The following is a 22,169-nucleotide window of genomic DNA, read 5'->3' as shown; positions in this document are numbered from 1 at the left end:
ATATGCCTAGGAGAGCCAGCAGCCCCAGGACACTCTTGCCTGAGGGGATTCATAAAATCCAGCATACCCATACCCATTTGCCATGCCCCTGTACCACTCTACATATAGTAGGGAATCCCCAATTTATATTATTTTCTACACTTTTCTGCTATGAAAAGCCCTGATTGGAAGAGAAGATACACTTCTCAGGTAACTCAGTAGAAGATTCCCAACAAAATTCATTAGAGAGAAAAGGTGTTACAGTAAAAAAAGGTGTTCCATCAGGATAAAACTAGAATTAAATCGGTGATTAAATCTTTAAGTTTTCACAGCAGAAGTGTTGGAGGGCTATTCAGGTAGATTGAGTCTGCGTGGAAACATGTTGCTATGGTAATATATGACAGTATAGGTGCTACAGGAAAAGAAGCCAGAGTAGGACCTTGGTGAGAGGGAAGGGGTGTACTCTACTGGTAGGAACCATAAAGAAATGCCCAGTCTCTTGACTAAAAAGACTTGGAGCATGATCTGCTGTTTAATGAATTTTAATTAACTTCTTAAATGGAATTTATTTCCCATTAAGTAGATGTTAAGGGGTACAACACACTAATGACATTGGGAAATTTGAGTAGAAAGCCTAGGCACTAAATTCTGACCTACTCCTTTTAGACATCAGAAATCATCCCATCACATCACATAACTGTTTAGAATCCTTTTCCTCTGTTCTAATTTGTTCCCTATCCTTATAACATAGATAAATGACATGGGCTTTATATGTAAGGACTTCATTCCTTAGGAGGAGAGACAGACATCTAAAAATGTAACAATACAGAGACATTTTTTTAATGCAGCAAAATAAAATGTGCCCCAGGTACAGTGATAGCACAGAGGAGAGGAGCTGAGAAAGTGATCTTGGAGGAAACTTTCCTAAAGCTAGGGAGGCACTGGTAGTGGTGATGATAGTCATCATTCTTGGAGGTAAACTTGGACCACAGAGAGGAAATCAGGATAGTGCAGCAGGTGTGCCAATAGTTCTCAACTGAAATCTACACTATCAAATTAATATTTCCTTGAAAACTTCCAATGAGATTAAACACTTCATTAGTAGATGCTTTTTTTTCAGTAACAACCTTTAGGTCTATTCCACCCTGTGAAGTAAACCATGATACTGGGTTTAGAAAATGTGGACAGAATGCTAATTTCTACAACTATATCAAACTTATGCAATCCAAGCAAAGAAGAGAAATAAACAGGAGTGTTCCTTGTATGTGAACCATCACACACACAAAAAATAAACTTAAGCCAAGAGAGAGCACAGTAGACATTCATGCTTCATATTTCAGAAATATAGAAGGGCATTTCTTGGCCACACCAAGCACTTTGTCAAATTTGAATCTTCTTTTTAATTAGGATTAGTGTTACTGTATTTTATATATTCAGACAAGGGTTTTGTGAATGCTTTATGAAGACATGTTTATTAGTTGTAAATGTGTGGTTATCTTTTTCATATCTATATTCAAAGGAATAGTGTCAATCATCAGGATGAGAACATCAGATATAAAAGATGATATGTGTCTCAAATAGGATGTGGGAGAGAGGGAAGCCCAGGAAAATAGAAATCTCATTGTTTTATATGACCACACCCTATTATCCAAGCTACTGCAGCTGGATTCTTAATCCACAATGCCATGAGGCAACTCCAGAAATCTTGTACATTTATGTGACTTAGACATTAAGCTTGGCTATGGCCCATCAAAGATGTAGAGAAAGTTTGATCCATGATTCTTTTTAGAAGGAGGGAAACAAAACAGAAAATAAGAAATTCAGAGGAACAAAAAAAATTGTATTAAAATTTTCAGTAAATTTAATAAATTTGTGATGTCCTCTACCTCCTGAAGCACAGAGAAGAAATATACCAAATGAAAACACTCAGTTAGATGCTTGCAAGAGTGGAAGGATGAGTTTTACATTACTACTTGATAAAGTTAATATCCAGTATGTTCAAAGAACTACCCATGTTCGGGGTGTGACAGTCTCTGAAAATGGTAGATGCACATTGGGGGACAGTTACATAGCCATCAACAGAGCAAGGGGCAGTATGAGAGCAGTCTAACACTTGGACATAAAAGGAAATGTCAAATTGATGGAGAAAGGCCTTACATGTCCTTAGAAAGTAATAAAACAAGACAAAACAATAACAGCCAATTTCCTGCTTCATCATTTTGTTTAGGATTGCATGAAACAATGTCATAATGAATAAAAGTATTTCGTAGTGAAATTGTTGTGAAAATTTCATTTTGGACAGCGCTAAGACAAATCTACCATTTATTACATAATAAGTTTACCAGTCTTTATTTAGTATCCACAGGTACTGATTCTGAGTTTACTACCTCTTTCCTTGAATTCTTTGAAATATAAAATTAAATTTTTAAGTCAAGGGGGATGTTTACTGACTCAGATTCAAAATTTTGCTCTTTCAAATTATGTAGAACACAACTTTCCTCTCTGTGCTGAATCAGCAATGTGAAAAATACTCATTATAATGAGAAATCCTCTTCTTCCACCACAGGCATCGAGAAGTTTGAAGGCTGTTATTTCCACAGTCAGGAATATAAAACTCCTGAGAACTTTACAGGAAAGAGAATTATAGTAGTTGGCATTGGGAATTCTGGAACTCAGTCATGTAGCAAAACAGGTCTGTTTGTGAGAAAACTACAACTTTCACCAGTTAAAGCCTCTGCATATATGAGTGCCATTCAGAATGAAGGTTTGATCCATGAGGAACAAAAATAAGAAAGCAGGAGTTCCCATAGTGGCTCAGTGAAAACAAATCCAACTAGTAACCATGAGATTGGGGTTCCATCCCTGACCTGGCTCAGTGGCTTAAGGATGCGGCGTTGCCACCAGCTGTGGTGTAGGTCAAAGACTCAGCTCGTATCCGGGATTGCTGTGGCTGTGGCCTGCGGCTATAGCTCCAGTTCGACCCCTAGCTTGGGAACTTCCATATGCCGCTGGTGCACCCTAAAAACGCAAAATCCATGGGCCCTGGCCTCAAGATGTCTAAATTCCTGGGAAGCAGATGATCAATGCAAAACAAGTACTTCATATTCGCAATGGAAAACACATGTAGAAAAATGACAATTAACTGAGCTAAGGAGGTAAAACATTAGCGTAGATAAAACAAAAATTTAGATAACGAATCTGACTTTTCTTACTATCATAGCAGCTGCTGGGTCCTGAAATGATTTCAAATAGTGGCAAAGACAAGAAACTGGGAGCCCATCTGGAATCAGTAGATTTTGGTAGTACAACTAAAGAACAGGAAAAAGAAGAAAATCAATGAAGATGACAAACATATGATCCTCTTTAACTAGGATCATTGTATCTACAGTGATGGAAGAAGATAGGAAGAAATAATGAATTCTCTTTTAGGAGTATTTAATTTCATGTAAAAGCAAGTTATCCAAGAACTTCATTTATGATTCTCTATTCTTTCTTCCCTTGAAAAATTAGCAACACCCTGAGTTTAAAAGAAAATGAGAAAAATTTTGAATTCAGTATTATTAACCTTAATAATTACATCTTAATTAATGGAAAGCCCAACCTCCTAGAATGTTCAGCTACCTTGGTTAAGTTTACATATTTATCTTTTTTACCATTTAAGTTTTAGGAGAAAGTATTACTAAGTCACCTACTAAGGGTATAGTTAAAGATTATTAAATAAACATTTCAAGAGGTAAATGTTATTCACTAGCACCAGTCTAATGTATCTTCTATGTCATAGATTTGATCAACAAGTATTGAGATTCAGTGTAATCATTTCAAGGTTGCAAAAGCACCAAAATTAAACATATAATTCAATACATTTTCTAATTGCATCTGAATGTAGAAAAGTTAACAAAATATTACAAAAAGATTTGAAAGTGATTCGGTTACATTCTATTAAGCAAGATACTAGTCCTAAATGATTCCGTTGATTAAATTTTTAATGTACATTTTTGTTTTAATGTAAACAATATTGTAGAATTATGTAGTAGTTAAGATGCTCATTCAGTCACTTCTTAATTCAAACTCTTATTTACATGAAGCACTGCTGCATCACTATCCAGAGATTTTTTTAAAAACAGTAATTCAGAAACATACAGAGTATTAAATGAAATTTTCTGGGTTTTGTTCAGAAATTTAGTATCATATAGCAGCCTTTTTCTGGAAATCAATACATAACTCTGGAAAAGTACAAATGGTGAGACTTACTTAAGTCTCAGTAGTCAACGTTTCTTAAACTGGGTAATGGGTAGGATACTAATAGAAGAATCATGTAAAGGGTACTTTCTCCTCAGGCTTGCTCTCTGTCTCCCTCAGGTATTCCTCAGTACTTGACGAGGAGCATGGATTTTACACCGTGTTTGGGAAAATGGGTATCCCATGGACAGTTCATTCTTCACTCAGTTCAATCATTTCTTCATAAAATGGCAAGTACGGCAATGGTAAATAACCGCTTAGAGAAGAAAATGAATTCAATATTCAATCATGCACACTATGGCCTTCAACCTCAGCATAGGGGATAGCTGAAGTATCTTAATTTGTGACTATGTATATATGTAAAAGTGAATTTGCCTTGAAGATAATTCAACTTCTGGCAATTAACATTTATCGTGGTCAATTAATCTCATGCATGTGTTAATATAATCACATATTATGATGCATATATAATATACATTATTGTGCATAAATGTGATTTTGTCTTGATACCATTTATTCACTCTCATTCGGCAATCATTTATATTCAACTGTGATGTGCCAAAACCAAAAATAAATAATATACTGCCCATCCTTTAAACCAGGCTTTAAGTCTAGAAGAGAGAGATGGACATGAAAACAGGTTAGCAAGGAAGTATAATTGATGCCGTGACAGATGTCAGGGTAGGATTTCTAGGGTACAGTGAAGTTCAAAGTAAGAAATAATCAGTTTAACTGAGATTGGGGTACAAATGTCAGAAAGACCACATAGAAGGGCAGATACCTAAGGATCCCTTTCTCAGCTTGAGTAACACTATGATTCAAGGTCTATCCTATGGAGGCTGCAGCTTCTGGTAAAAAGGCAAAAGAGAGAAGTGGAGATCAGTACCAAGCTGAGAAAAGAGAAATAATAGAATGAAAAAAATGAGATTTAAAGAGTAAAATGAAAGTATTATCCAAAGTATCAATCTAAGTAATAAAGGTCAGGGATTATAAACCAACAGTTTTTCTCATATGACTACTTAGTTATCTCTAAGAGCAATCCTAAAAGAGAAATTCCTGAAATGTTTTAGCAAATAAGACAAAGGAATATGGGTGATTATCGATTCATACATTAAAAATATATAATGAGCATCTCCTATGCTTGGATGCAAAGCAAAACATAACTCTACTTGAGAGAGATGAATGGTTTAAAAAAATACAATGTTATAAGAGCCACAAAGGATCATGTGATAAAAAGCAATGCATAGGGGCAAGCAGGTAAAGCAATAGAATGATCAAGAAGGCATTTCTCAAGGGTATGTTTAAACTAAGACTTAAAGGATAAGAAGGAGCAACCAACGAAGAACGTTGGGAGAAAAGGATTCAAATGGAAGGATAAAAAAGTACAAGATTGGGAGTTCCCATCATGGCGCAGTGGTTAACGAATTCGACTAGGAACCATGAGGTTGCAGGTTCGATCCCTGCCCTTGCTCAGTGGGTTAATGATCCATGAGCTGTGGTGTAGATCGCAGATGCGGCTCAGATCCCACGTTGCTGTGGCTCTGTCATAGGCCGGTGGCTACAGCTTCGATTGGACCCCTAGCCTGGGAACCTCCATATGCTGCCAGAGTGGCCCAAGAAAATGGCAAAAAGACAAAAAAAAAAAAAAGTACAAGATTATTGAACTAGGTAGTTCAGTACAAATTGAGGAGCGCAAAGGAAACCAGGGTGATGAAAGCAAAGTCACTCAGGAGAGAATTGTATGAGAGAAGCCTAGAAAGGGAGGCAGAAGCCATATTATGTATTTCCTTGGCCATGGTGCAAAGTTTGAATTTTATTCTAAGAAGAGTGAGAAATGTTTTAGTATTTTAAGCATGGAATGGTCATGACTTGATGTCCATTTTTAAAGGATCCCTCAGACTGCTACGTAGGAAATGGAAAACCTAGGGGTTACCAATGGAATCAAAGGAAAAAGAGAGGCTGAAGAGAGTGATAAAATGTCTTGGATTCCTCTAATAGGATTTGGGAGAAAGTGGATAGATTCATGACAGTATTTGGAAGTAAAACTTGCTGATTGGTTGAATACAGAAGGGGAATGAAAGAAAGGGAAGAATCAAGAACTCCCAGGTTTTTCACTTGATAATTTGGGTTGACAATTGGGCCATTTACTGCAAGTAGGATGGAAAGCAATCCAGAGAAGCAACAAGTTTGAAAGTGAAAATTAAGAGTTCTTCTCTGTCTATGTTAAGTCTGATATTCCTATGAGACAGTCAAATAGAGATAAGTAACCAGCACGTGGTTAACTAGATGAGATTGGAACTCAGAGGAGAGATCTGAGTCAGAGATATAAATCAGAAAGGATAAAAATCATTTAACTGAATAACTGTTAAGTTCTGAAGCAGAATCTTCAGAATAACAATTGCAGTCACTTCTTTAAAGTCTTGGATTATAAGGAGAAATCAGACAGGAAGATTCTGCAAACAGAGTGTGTACATGAGTCCCTTTCCTTCCTATCTATCTCAGCTGTATCGACTATGTCCTCTGAACCAGACAGGTGGTGTAGTCTAAGGGCAATAGGAATCCATTAAGTATTTAAGCTCTACAAGTCTTTCTCCCTCATGAAAAGGCAAGTGTCTAGAGATCAGTTTCAGAGAGCTCCAAGGTAAGAACAAGAAGTCATCAGATCCTGGGCAAAACTTGGTATGGAACTCTTTGGTGAAAGTCATCATCAGCCCTTCCTGAAGAATACCTTGCCCTAGCACTGATGATGATAAAAAAAAAAAAAAAAAAAAAAAAAAAAAAAAAAGAATAAATGAGCTGAGTCCTTCCTGAGGCCAGGAAAGTCCCCAGGATGTAGAACAAAAAATTTTTCTCCAGGTACCCCAACAATAGAAAGACTGCTTGTTTGTTTTGTATCTTGGGCCCAAAGAGGTGGTCCTCTTCCCTTTTTGCCACCTGCAAAACAGCTGCCACAAGCGATACTCCAATAACCAGACCTTACCTTCAGGAAGCTGTCAAAGAAAAATGTTATCCCATATAATGAAGTCAGCATCCAAAGAGAGGAAGAGGAGTCAGAAAATCAGAACACTGGCCTAGGAAAATAGAAAAAAAAAGAGAGAGAGAGAAAGAGGTCAATTTGCATAAAAATATTAAGGAAATTCAAGCATGGGACAAAACATATTCTTCTATCAAAGCATAAAAGTATCATTTCTGAACTAAAGATGACAGTAGATAGATTAAAGCAGAAAGTGGTCACTGGATAGGTTGAGGGAAATGAGAACAGATGGAGGAGACATAATATTTAAATTAATAATAGAAAAATTTCAGATTAAAAAGAGACTACTGAGTCCAGGGAAGATTATTGAAAACCCACACACACCATTAGGTGAATTCTATGAATATACTTCTAATCAGAAAGAACAGTTTATCTAAAAGGGAAAAACACTAGATTTCTGTCAGACTTTACATTTGCAACACTGAAACCCAGAATACAATGGAATATAATCAGGTTCTGAGTGAAAATTTCTTCAAACCTAAGAATTCTAAATCCTGACACAATGAGTCATCTGTAATAAGGAAAGAGGTTTAATTGAGGGTCTATCCTCAACAAATAAATCAGAACAGATACTTCGACACGGAAGAAAATAAAAAAAGAAGGAAAAGATAGTGAGCAATCTCTCTACAATTAAACCCAAATAAATAAAGATGAACTATCCAGGACTGTATAACATAACTTCTAAATGAACATTTTATAAAAAAAGGGATCCCTTGGAGTTCCCAATATGGTGCAGTGGAAACTAATCCAACAAGGAACTATTAGGTTGCCGGTTTTATCCCTGGTCTTGCTCAGTGGGTTAAGGATAAGACGTTTCTGTGAGCTGTGGTGTAGGTCATAGAGGCGGCTCAAATTTGGCATTGCTATGGCTGCAGTGTGGGCAGGCAGCAACAGCTCCAATTCGACCCCTAGCCTGGGAACCTCCATAGGCCGTGGGTGCGGCCCTAAAAAGGCAAAAGAGGAAAAAAAAAAAAGGGATCCCTAGCAAAGTGAAATTCTAATAAATGTGCCAAACTGTCTCAACAAGGAAGGATGAGAGAAGAAAAGAAAGCAGATGAGTGAGTTGACTGGAACTGCACTTTAGAAAATTAATCCATCTGGTTATGATAAAAACCAAAGGCCAATGATGTCTCTTGATTGTTATGAGTTTTCATGTTTATCTTAGAAAGAAATCTATTTTATATCGTATGTATTACATTTTTTTCCAATCATATTCTTTTTCCATAAGTTTAGTTTGTGGTGCTTAAAAATACAAATGTCTTAAATTTTCAATACTCATATGTGTCCATCTTTGCTGTTTTAATTTCTGAGTTTAAAGCTGATTAAGAAGGTCTTCTCTGCCCTAGGATGGCAAAAGGAGTCTCCAAGATTTACTTGCAAGAGTCTTACTTTTTAATCTTTTTATTCTTCAGTCTGTTAGCAATTTTAATTTATTTTCAACATGGTAACTATAAGAGCAGCATCTAATCTTATTTATATACTTATAGAAATTTTCTCTTTGCCCTCAGTGGCCTTGCACTTTTATTCTCCACTCCTCTCCTTCAAGTTACTTAAGCCACACATATTTCTATATATATTTGGCTTTTCTAGCTTGTATCTTGGTTCACATCTTTCCCTCTATCCCATTTGCAGTTCAGATCTTGTCTGTAATAGAGCCTCCTGGTTATTTATGGAGTTGCTCCTTCCTTGCACCTGAGGATTGCTTGGTCAGGGTGGTCATGTGATCTAGTTTTCTACAAGAAGAGTAAAGGGAAGATCACTGAATGGGTTTTTTTTTTTTTTTTTTTTTTTTTTTGTCTTTTCCTGAGCCGCTCCCGTGGCATATGGAGGTTCCCAGGCTAGGGGTCTAATCGGAGCTGTAGTCACTGGCCTATGCCAGAGCCACAGCAACGCAAGATCCGAGCCGCATCTGGGACCCACATCACAGCAATGCCGGATCCTTAACCCACAGAGCAAGGCCAGGGATCGAACCCGCAACCTCATGGTTCCTAGTCGAATTCGTTAACTACTGCGCCACAATGGGAACTCCTGAATGGGCTTTCTGAGAAGGCTAACGTTTGCCTAGAGAAAGATTCATGCTCTCCAGCAACAAAATCTTTGCCCTTCCCCTCTCCTTCTTTCTCTCTCGAGTGTGGATTCAATGCCTAGGGGCAGAATTATTTAAGACAAGAGTTTAATCATTAACAAATTTTGAATGAGTACTTGTGGTCAGATGTCTTTTTTTAAAAAATAACAAATGTGTTCTAAATCTAACTTGGAGATTGATTTTTGCCTGCAAATGATAAGAATTGAGTAGGGGAGTTCCAATCGTAGCTCAGTGGAAGAGACTCTGACTAGGAACCATGAGGTTGAGGGTTCTATCCCTGGTCTCACTCAGTGGGTTAAGGATTTAGTGTTGTCAGGAGCTGTGGTGTAGGTCACAGATGCAGCTCAGATCTGGCATTGCTGTGACTATGGCATAGGCCGGCAGCGGTAACTCCAATTGGACCCCTAGCCTGGGAACCTCCATATGCCTCGGGTGTGGCCCTAAAAAGACAAAAGATTAAAAAAAAAAAAGAAAGAAAGAATTGAGTAGGAAGTGAGGTGGAGGGAAGGCTAATGATAATCTCAATGACTATGCTTTTCAAACTGGGATCCATTATAACATACTGGATTTTTCCTCAATTCTTTATAACATACTGGATTTTTCCTCAATTCTAAGTAGTCCAAAATATTTTAACAATAAAAAAAATTAAAATGCAAGACTACACAAGTTTTCAAAATAAAATCTGTCTACAAAAAAAGGTAGAACTGAGGAAGCCACTGAAGCACTCAGAGTACAAAATTATTCTCTTCTACTAGAGGCAGAAAGTTGGATAAGCACAGATCTGAGGGGAACATGCAAACTGTTGCCTTCAATCTCTTCTCATATGCATGGCTTTCTTTTGCAAAATTGTTTAATTGGAATTTTTGGTTTCTTATATCTAGACCTTTAAGTCAGCATCCAACTGTCAATGATGACCTGCCAAATCACATAATTTCTGGAAAAGTCCAAGTGAAATCCAGCGTGAAGGAGTTCACGGAAACAGATGCCATCTTTGATGATGCATAGAGGAGAATATTGATGTTGTCATCTTTGCTACAAGATACACTTTCTCTTTTCCTTTCCTGGGTGTCTTGATCAATGTTACTAATAATAAAGTGTCCCTCTATAAATTTGTTTCCTCCTGACCTGGGGAAGCCAACGCTGGCTGTCATTGGCCTTATCCAGCCACTGGGCATCATCCTGCCTATTGCAGAACTCCAGTCTCTCTGGGCCATACAAGTGTTCAAAGGTATGTGAATAAATATTGGAGAAAGTCCTACTATTTCAGGTAAATCTAATCCTTAGTTTCTTCTTGCCACTAGTTCTCTCCTTTGAACACTCGGAATCCTGACAGACTTTTAATTGTCTCTTCTAGGGCTGAGCCAGTTACCTTCAGTGAAGAAGAACGTGATGGCAGATATTGCCCAGAGGGAAAGTGCTATGAAAAAAAAACAGCAAATAAATAATTAGTAACAATGAGTTGGGAACTCTCATAGCGATCATGGAATTCCTAATCTGGAATCAAAATCCATGTTTCATCTCAATCAGTTATGTGGATTTTTTCCTCCACAGCCTAACTAATGATGCAGCACAAAACCAAGTAAGAATCTCAGTCACCTAACTCAGTTATGCAACAAATAATCATAAATGATTATTTAAAGTAAGATTTAATCTGAATTTCAGCCTCTAACCTCAGTCATTGTTGGTACTTCTTCCTGGGTCTCAGTAGAATCCAGGGAACTTACTGGATTACACAAACATGGGCATAGCCTCTGATTTTTCACCACATCACATCCCTTCCTGGCATCCTCACTGCCTAAGTCTAAAGTACACTCTTAAAGTCTGGAGGCTGTTTGGTTTCCCTGGCATGATAGGGTGAAGGGATCTTTGCTGAGGATGAGGTCTTCAGCTAAGATGAGCTCAGAGTCCAATCTCCCCAGGAACCCAACACAGATATTCCTGCTGAAATCTTGCCATGGATTCCTAGACTATTTCCCACCACACTTCTAGCTGACAAACTGTGTGAAATCTCTTCCCCTTCCCTCTTATTGCCTTCAAATATATTGCATTTTCTTCCATGAGTCTAGAATTTAAGCAAACAAAAGCTAGAAGTGGAAATACTTTGCAAGGAAGCTATTTCTTTGGCCACTAACAAAAAAAAAAAAAGTCTGAGACATGGAAATGCAAAAGGCTTGACTACTTTGATAGAATGGTGGAGAAGGGTGATACAGATAGAAAATATACAGATTAATATCTTAATTACCTTGCTACATCATTTTAAGATTTTTAAGACTGAATGTGTAAACAAAATAAACAAAATGCATTCTCATTAGCCCACTCCACTTTATAAGTAGTTTTATAAAAGTGGCAACACAAAGAAAACCATTGGTGGATAAAGTATTCAAGTTCCATTCACATCAATATTTGGAAGAAGAGGTGAAATGTCTCTAATTCATTCATTAAAAATCTATTTTGTACTTATTATGGCAAGCCGATTGCTAAGGACTTCCAATATGACAATGGAGAGCGGTTTGAAATAGCAACACTGTTGTTCCTTCTTATATAACAGTACCTAAAACAAGCCTTCTGTTCTCAGATGTGAAGGCTACAAACTTTATATAATGAAGGAAGTCCTACTCCATGGAACAAATGTTTAGGTCATGCAAGAGAGGTGCCAGCTCTCACATCTTGAAAATGATATTCTGGGAGTTCCCATTGTGGCTTAGTGGTAACGAACCCAACTAGTATCCATGAGGATTCGGGTTCGATCTCTGGCCTCACTCAGTGAGTTAAGGACCTGGTGTTGCCGTGAGCTGTGGTGTAGGTCTCAGACGTGGCTCAGATCTGGTGTTGCTGTGGCTGTGGCATGGGCCGGCAGCTGCAGCTCGTATTCGACCTCCATATGCCTCAGGTGCAACCCTAAAATAAAAAAAGGACAAGAAAAGAAAATGACTGTGGGTTCTTGCATCAGGAAATATACTATACCCTTGCCCCACATTGTATAGCAACCACACAACAGGGCTGCTGATATTCCGTAAATCATATTTACACATATTTTAAAAAGTCACTCCTTCCTAGAAATGCTTTACTTCTAGATGTGAGAAGTAAAACTGTTACAATGAAAATCAAACCTGCAATATGAGTGGGGCCTCTACTGTTTCATGTCCCTGGCTGTGCATCGTGCTAAAGCATCTGGATTAAGGCAGAGCCACCAGAGAGTTGCCATTCCCCAACAGTGCTGCAGTCACCGTGCTCCACAGAGACAGCCACACCCAATGCATCCCTACCCCACTATAGCCACCAAGCACCTGGGGTCAGGTGCTCAGTGACTGATTGACTATCCAACCCCTACATGCAGGGGGCTAGAAGTTAAGGGTTTTCCATTCTACCTACACAACACACAAGGAAGTACTTAATTGGATTACAATCCTTCATTTACAAAATGAATATCTTAGAGGGTAGGAATCTCTGCTAAAACCAATATGCAGTTCCGTCACCCTGGTGCAGACAAAAATGAAGGGACAGGAGCATGAAGACTCTGATTCCATGGACACTCTCCCCTTCAATGTCTGAGGGGAGATGGGTTTGTCATTTAGCTTTCTAGTTCTCTGGTTTTGTCACCTCTAAAGGAAGCAGAAGTAAACCGGTAACTTTCAGATGATGCAAAACCCTGTCCTCCCACTTGTTTCAGATACGTGAGGACACCTCGCCACACAATCCACGTGGATCACGTTGAGTACATGGATGAGATCGCCTCCCTGATGGGCGTGAAACCCAACCTGCTCATCCTCTTCCTCTCAGATCCAAAGCTGGCCGTGGAAGTTTTCTTTGGCCCATGCACTCCATACCAGGGGCCAGGGAAGTGGGCTGGGGCTCGAAGAGCCATCCTGACCCAGAAAGAGCGGATCATCCATCAAGCCCCTGGGGACGCGGGTTACTAATGAGGACAGTCACTCATCCTCACAGCATTCCTGGATAAAGATGGCACCAGCTTGCCTGGCATTTCTGGCTGCTGGCTTAGCATACTTTAGATACATTCATCATAGAAAATGGAAATGAATGAGTGAACACTGAGTAGAAAAAGCATGTAATGGTTTCTACTCATCCTGGATCAGTATGTTAAGTCAGTAATGTATGCCCATTTAGTATGCCCAGTATTAATATGACTATAACTAAAGAAGATGTCATCTAGATACACTTTACAAATAGATTTATTTCTTTAAAAATAGGAACACATCCTACTTCTAGAAGTAGTATGAAAGCCCAAGAAAAGCTTTCCATTAAAAGGAATCCTGTTCAAACCTTAAGAATGTTTTGCAACATAATGTGTAACCAAATTGGTTTCACAAAGCTAGATTCTCCTCTTAGGAATCTATAAATAAAATTTTACGTTATCGTTTTATTTTCAATGTGATTCTTTTCTTACTTCTGAGTAATTTTGCCACATTCTCATCCAGAATGAAAGATGAAATTTTTATTAGGCTTTTTTTCAAGCTTATGTTTACAGCATAGAAACTAAAAGTCACAAGGAAAATGATGTTGGGCTTTAGCTTATTAGAAACTAAAAATGCTTTTGAGTTCATTTGCAAACAACCTTTTTATTTTGAAGAAACAACTAAAGAAAAAAGTGCAATATATTTCAGACTATTTCAATACAGCACTCTAAACTTTTAATAAGTGACTATATTAGCAACTATAATATAGTTATAATATATATATAATCATAATATAGCCATAATATAATATAACAATATAATTATTAATACTAATATAATTATAATGATAAAATATGTGATTATAATGACTATAATACTTATAATTAGGATGTAATAATATGTAATTATAATATAACTATAATAATCATAATATAAGTATTAAGACAAAAGCTATACTGATACCTAAGTACTGAACACAACTACAAGCTGGCTGATCTGGTCCTTTGGTTCAGCTTTCAGAGCAGCCCTCTCCATACATTAGATAGGTAACTTCCTTATTGGTGTCATTTTGGGGGTGCCAGAAGAGTACTCTGCCCCCCAATGCCTTCTTCTCCTTCTGATTGACTACATGAAACCCTCCCAAGATTCTGCCTCTGTTACTTAGCTAAAGTGCACTCTACCTGTCTCCCTGTTCAAATCCAATGGAATAAGAGGGAGACAGTTGAGCGGGGTGAAGGATGTGGATTGAGACGCCTGTGTGGCTGTAGTAAAGAAGGAACATCAGTCTTATATACTAAAAGCATCGCAAAGCAGTGCAAATATTCACTAAAGTCTCTTGAAGACACACTGAATTTTATTTACAGCAAAATTTAAGCTCTTTCCATATTTCCCACTGTGGCTTAAATAACACGGCAGCTGCTGTGTTCCACAATATATACACAACCACCTCCGAAGACCACTCCTAGGACCAACCTCATAATTACTGAGCACTGTTTTAAAAATTGACCCTCGGAGCCTGTGAATGTATTACTTCCCATGGAAAAAGGGACTGTGCAGGTGTGGTTAAGATAAAGCTCTTGAGGAGAGTGTCCTGGATCACCCAGGTGGGCCCAGTGTAATCAAAAGTCCTGATGAGGGAAAGAGGGGGGCATAAGAATCAGAGGAGTTGTGAGGAGACAACAGAGGTCACATGATGCAATTGCTGGCTTCGAAGAGGTTAGAGGGCCGCTGGTCAAGGAATGTAGGCAGCCTCTAGAAGCTGGAAGAAGCAAGGAAAAGGATCTCCCCTAGAAATTCCAGAAGAAATACAGAACTGTATTGGTTTTAAACAGAGAGATTTCTAACCTCCAGAGCTACAAAGTAATGAATTTGTATTAGTTAGGTAACTAAATCTGTACTAATTTGTTACAGCAGTGATAGGAAACTATTACCCTATCCTTCTTAGAAAGACATTAGTTAAAGACATTAGTTAAAAAGAGAAAAATATATTCAGGTAGTGGATATATTTGTTATATAAATAAAATATATAACAAATAAATGTTATATAAATGATACATATAACAAATAAATGATTTGTTACATTTAAAATTATTGTCTTTTAATGACTAAAGAATGTGCCTTAATTTTATTTTTATTTATTTTTCATTTTTTTAATTTTTTTAGGGCTGCACCCATGGCTTATTGAAATTTCCAGGCTAGGGGTTGAATTGGAGCTGCAGCTGCCAGCCTCCACCACAGCCACAGCAAAGCCAGATCTGAGCCAAGTCTGTAACCTACACTGTAGCTCACAGCAACATGGGATCCTTAACCCACTGAGCAGGGCCAGGGATTGAACCCAAGTCTTCATGGATAGTAGTCAGGTTTGTTACTGCTGAGCCACAATGGGAACTCGAAGAATGTTCCTTAATTTCAAAAATAAAAAAACTTATTTCTTCAAATTGTGGGTTTTCCTTTATCCTTTCTTATCTCTTTTTCTTTCCACTAAATTTCATAATCAACTCACTGATCAGTAAAGCTCATGTTAAAGTAATATGCATAGTACTTTTTCTCCAGAATTAAAAGTAGATAGCCAAATTTACTACGGCAAATTACAAAGAATTTTTTAACACTTTATCCAGCTTGATCATTATTAGTAAGTGGATAAAGAATGGGGTGGGTATTTTGTTTGTTTTTTTAGTGTTAGTCAACCTTTTGAATAAATAAAAGAAAAACAAATTTGCATAGAAAAGGCAACTAGAAAGCATAGCCAAAGGTGGGATCTTGGGCTTTTTCTGCTGACCCCTGTCTCTCTATAAATGGTTCATCACACAATCTCCCATCCACGCTGAACTAGTGGGATTTTGTACTCTGCGCAGGACTTTCATTTGTCTGCTCTTCCAAAGTCTACTAAATAGCTCTGAAAATGTCATGCAAATGATTGAGTGTTTTATTTAAAAAATTATCATTTTTCATAGTAGTATAGTTACTTTTTAATGGTTGCTTCCTTTACTGTACAAAACCTGTGGATTTATGCAACTCTCACTCAATAGTACACGTGTCTAAAGATAAGTTACACAAAAGCAAGGCATGAACATTGACTACTTCTATAAATAGTATGTTTCAAGAACAAGGTGTGGTCAAATGACTCGATTCATGAATTCTAATTTATTTTGTAACAAGATGTTTTCAGATGAATTCTAATTATTGAATTAATTTTTTAATAGGACAAGCCCTGCCAGAATACAGTGTACCTGGATGATTTCTCCTGGGTGACCATGGTTGTGTGCTTATTGCCCAAGAATAATGAGAATAATTGATGAAGAGCCAGCTGACTGAAAAGGGAATGAGGTGGTACAACTTCCGTGGTTCTACCACTTTCTTGAAAAGTAAAAAAAAAAAAAAATTTTCTTTCTTGATAATGATGAAAATCTGAAAAAAATCTAAAATGTACCATAACATGGAGTTCCCACTGTGGCACAGTGGAAACAAATCCGACTAGGAACTATGAGGCTGTAGGTTCGATCCCAGGCCTCACTCAGTGGGTTAAGTATCGGCATTACCATGAGCTGTGGTGTAGGTCACAGACGCAGCTTGGATCAGGTGTTGCTGTGGCTGTGGCGTAAGCTGGCAGCTGTAGCTCAGATCAGACCCCTAGCCTGGGAACCTCCATATGCTGTGGGTGCAGCTTTAAAAAAACCAAAAAAAATAAAAATAAAAATAAAATGTACAATAATAAATTACATAATAGAAAAGTCTGAAAGCATTAAAATTCATCAATTCATTTAACAAATATTTCTTGAGTTTCCATATATATATATATAGAGAGAGAGAGAGAAATATGTTCACAAAATAGTTAAATAATAAATTAGGTTACAACTACAAATGGTATGCTTAAATTTTGTATATGTATAATTAAGAAATATGAAGTCCAAAACTTTGTACAATGTGTAGTGACATCTGGGTTGATGTCATAAGCAATTTTTATTTTTTTCTTTTTTGGTTTGTATATTCTATGACTTAAGAATGAAAATTAATATTAGACCCTTTTTAACAGTTCATAAACTATAATAGCTCTATACGAGTAGGTGATGTTCTAGATATTAAATGAATATGAAATTTAAGACAGTATGAGTTTTTTTTTAATTCTAAGATTAATGAGTTATGAACTACATTTTGAAGTAAATATAGAATCTTTAGGAGTTCCCTTCGTGGCTCAGCAGCTAACGAACTTGACTAGAATCCATGAGGATACCGGTTCAATCCCTGACCTCGCTCAGTGAGTGGGTTAAGAATCCAGCATTTCCGTGAGTTATGGTGTAGGTCGCGGATGCAGCTCCGATCCCACATTGCTATAGCTGTGCTATAGGCAGCCAGCTGTAGCTCCCATTCAACCCCTGGGAACCTCCATATGATGCAGGTGAAGCCATAAAAAGAAAACTTCCTTGAAGAAAATTCATATATAATTGTTACAAATTTGGAAGTGATATATATATATATATGCACACATATACATATATATATATATACATATGCATATATATATACACACACACATACATACACATACACCTTGTTGGTTCTAAAGCAAGTGAAAAAAAGACATAGAAGAAAAAAATTTGGATTAAAATATAGCATTGCTTTTATCACTCAAAGTATAACGTCTTCCAGTTCAAAATGAATTAGAAAATTTTGCTCAACCCACAATCCTATTTCTTTTCCCTCATGTCCAGACTTTGGGAAGTGCCTATGACAGTGAGTTCTTCAGAGAGCTCATCTCTAACCAGAGGCATGGAGGACCAGAGTCTGCTTCCCACCCTGGAAGGGCAGAAGAAAAACCTACTTGAGATAGGCAGGGCTCCGGGTCTGCTTCAGGTCCTTCAACAGACTGTCTGTCACTTCACCCTTTGGAAAAGCAATTTCTCCTCCCACCAAGAGAAGTGAGTGAGGATACAGAGGAAGGAAAAAGCAAAACTAATATCCTAAAAAATGCTCCCTTCCTGGGAGAGAATTCCTCCAGAATTCTACCATTGAGATAAGGCTGAGGAGTTCCCTGGTAGTCTAGTGGTTAAGGATTCACCATTGTCACTGCTACGGTGCAAGTTAGATCCCTGGACCCAGGAACTTCTGCATGTCATGGGCATTACCAGAAAAGAAGACAAAGTTGAGATGCAAATGGCTTGGCCCTAAGACTACTGAGCCTATTCCTTCCTTTACTGAGCACCTGTGCTGGGGCTCAAAGAGAATGGTCATATCCCTACCCTAACAATCTCACTATCTCATTGGAGGAGGAATAGGAAGCAAATGAAATAATGAATAAGAGAAAACTAGAAAATTATATAATTGTCTTAAATTCCATATTACAAACTATAGGTATAGAAAAGAACATCAAAGAGAATTAAAGGAGTCAAGACAGACTTGAAAGAGGAGACAAAAATCTTAGTTTCAACCATGTTTTTCTCAACTAACAGAGCTCAGTCTTCTTCTTTTTTATTTTTATTTTTTCTTCTTTTTTTCTTTTTTTTAGGGCCACACTATATGGAGGTTCCCAGCCTAGAGGTCTAATTGGAGCTGTAGCCGCTGGCCTATGCCACAGCCACAGCAATGCCAGATCCAAGCCATGTCTGTGACCTGCACCACAGCTCACCACAATGCTCGATCTTTAACCCATTGAGCCAGGCCAGGGATTGAACCTGCATCCTCATGGATACTGGTCAGGTTCCTTACCACTGAACCTCAATGGGAACTCCCAGAGTCGAGTCTTAAAGAAGAGCTGTAACTGGGTATATATGGAAAAGAGATGATTTTTGGACAAAAGGAATACTAGAAATATATTAAAATCAGAAGGTCACAATGTGCTAGGTGACATGAGGTGACATGTCAGAACAAGGGATAGTGTCAAAGCTGTAGCCTTTTTGTGCTCTCTGTTAAATGATTCAGAATTATAATTCAGAAATTATCCAAATTTTCATGGACTTTGTACTTAAATTTTCCATTTGTAAATATTTAAAATTTCCCAGTGTAAATTTCTACCTTGTCTTTTTGTTGTTCTCCCAGACTGCATCCAGATAGTTCTCTGTCAGCCTGAATTGCAAAATGACAGAGCTAGGAGGGAACTAACTTGAAGCTCCCAACATAACCTATTTGTTTTAACCTTTTTTTTTTTTTTTTTGCAGATTCTGAAACCTAAGAGATTCTAGACATCTAGCACAGCTATAATAAGTGTTGGAATAGAAACAGATCATGAGAAAGAGTAGGGAATTAAAAAAAAAATTTTAAGCAACAAGACCTGAGAAATGTGCATAGAATGTGAGAGGAGGAAGTGGATCAGACATTGCAGGTAAGATGATATGAGAAGTTAATCCCATGTTCTTACAAATTTATAAAAAAAAAAAACACATCTAAAGCTCTGACATAAGTGTGACAAATAAAATTATTTGATAACAACTCCTCTCTTCTAGGTTTTCCTCAGCATAAGACAAGGAGCGTGGATATGGAACTTGGATTGGGATAAAGGGAATCCCCTTAAAACCACACTTTTTTCTTTTTTTCTTTTTTCTTTTTTTTTTTTTTTGTTAATTTTATGGCCACACCAACAGCCTTTGGAAGTTCCCAGGCCACAGACTGAATCCAAGCCTGCAGTGTAGGTTGAACTACACTGCAGCTGCAGCCAACACCAGATTCTTTAACCCAGTGCACCAGGCCAGGGGTGAAACCTGTGCCTCTGCAGCAACCCTAGCTGTTGCCATTGGATTCTTAACCCATTGCACCATGGTGAGAACTCCAGTACCACACTCTTTACCTGTTATAATGTAACAGTCCAAGAATTCTCTCCCACATTCATGATCAACAGACAAGCAGAGAATAAATTAAATGCAAGATTTAACCTGATAAAGATAGAAAGGAAAATACCTACCTTTGGAATATTTTATAGAGGGCTTTGGTTATTGGTTCCAGAAAGATATGGTTTTGAAAATTTTTTAAATATCAGTTATTTTTACAATTTTTTTCTTGTGATAAGAACTTTTAAGATCTACTCTCTTAGCAACTTTCAAATACACAATACAGTATTATTAACTAAAAAGTCACTACTATACATTACATACCCCTAGGATTTATTTTATAGCTGGAGATTTGTACCTTTCGATCACCTTCACCTATTCTCTTCACCCTTAGACTCTTTTTTTTGGACACGCCCATGGCATGCAGAAGTTCCCAGACCAGGGATTGAACCCTCGCCACAGCAGTAACCAGAGCCACAGCAGCAACAATGGTAGATCCTTAATCTGCTAAGCCATGAGGAAGTTCCACCCCTCACCTCTTTTTAAATTCCACCTATGAGTGAAATCATGCAGTATTTGTCTTTCTCTCAATGACTTATTTCATTAGCATAATGTCCTTGAGGTCCATTCATACTGTTGCAAATGGCAAGACTTCCTTCTTTTTATGGATGAGTAACATTCCATTGTGTATGCCTTTTTTTATTATTAATTTATTTTTTTTCCCACTGTACAGCAAGGGGATCAAGTTATCCTTACATGTATACATTTTTCACCCACCCTTTGTTTTGTTGCAATGTGAGTATCTAAACATAGTTCTCAATGCTACTCAGCAGGATCTCCTTGTAAATCTATTCTAAGTTGTGTCTGATAAGCCCAAGCTCCTGATTCCTCCCACTCCCTCCCTCTCCCATCCGGCAGCCACAAGTCTTTTCTCCAAGTCCATGATTTTCTTTTCTGAGGAGATGTTCATTTGTGCTGGATATTAGATTCCAGTTATAAGTGATATCATTTGGTATTTGTCTTTGTCTTTCTGGCTCATTTCACTCAGTATGAGAGTCTCTAGTTCCATCCATGTTGCTACAAATGGCATTATGTCATTCTTTCTTATGGCTGAATAGTATTCCATTGTGTATAGATACCACGTCTTCCGAATCCAATCATCTGTCGATGGACATTTGGGTTGTTTCCATGTCTTGGCTATTGTGAATAGTGCTGCAATGAACATGCGGGTGCATGTGTCTCTTTTAAGTAGAGCTTTGTCTGGATAGATGCCCAAGAGTGGGATTGTGGGGTCATATGGAAGTTCTATGGATAGATTTCTAAGGTATCTCCAAACTGTTCTCCATAGTGGCTGTACCAGTTTACATTCCCACCAGCAGTGCAGGAGGGTTCCCTTTTCTCCACAGCCCCTCCAGCACTTGTTATTTGTGGACTTATTAATGATGGCCATTCTGACTGGTGTGAGGTAGTATCTCATGGTAGTTTTGATTTGCATTTCTCTTATAATCAGCGATGTTGAGCATTTTTTCATGTGTTTGCTGGCCATCTGTATATCTTCCTTGGAGAACAGTCTATTCAAGTCTTTAGCCCATTTTTCCATTGGGTGATTGGCTTTTTTGCTGTTGAGCTGTATAAGTTGTTTATATATTCTAGAGATTAAGCCCTTGTCGGTTGCATCATTTGACCCTATTTTCTCCCATTCTGAAAGTTGTCTTTTTGTTTTCTTTTTGGTTTCCTTTGCTGTGCAAAAGCTTTTCAGTTTGATGAGGTCCCATGGGTTTATTTTTGCTCTAATTTCTATTGCTTTGGGAGACTGACCTGAGAAAATATTCATGATGTTGATGTCAGAGAATGTTTTGCCTAAGTTCTCTTCTAGGAGTTTGATGGTGTCCTGTCGTATATTTAAGTCTTTCAGCCATTTGGAGTTTATTTTTGTGCATGGTGTGAGGGTGTGTTCTAGTTTCATTGCTTTGCATGCAGCTGTCCAGGTTTCCCAGCAATGCTTGCTGAATAGACTTTCCTTTTCCCATTTGATGTTCTTGCCTCCCTTGTCAAAGATTAATTGACCATAGGTGTCAGGGTTTATTTCCGGATTCTCTATTCTGTTCCATTGGTCTGTCTGTCTGTTTTGATACCAGTACCATGCTGTTTTGATGACT

At 37.7% G+C, this 22,169-nt stretch overlaps 1 pseudogene; it reads left to right on the top strand.

Annotated features, from left to right (window-relative positions):
- On the top strand, positions 933 to 13,376 carry LOC100515311 (annotated as a pseudogene).

The sequence above is a fragment of the Sus scrofa genome, chromosome 4 (genome assembly GCF_000003025.6).
Source record: "Sus scrofa isolate TJ Tabasco breed Duroc chromosome 4, Sscrofa11.1, whole genome shotgun sequence".
NCBI classification, from domain to species: domain Eukaryota; kingdom Metazoa; phylum Chordata; class Mammalia; order Artiodactyla; family Suidae; genus Sus; species Sus scrofa.
Note: the sequence above shows the minus strand (reverse complement) of the source record. Positions and strands in the feature narration are given on the sequence as shown.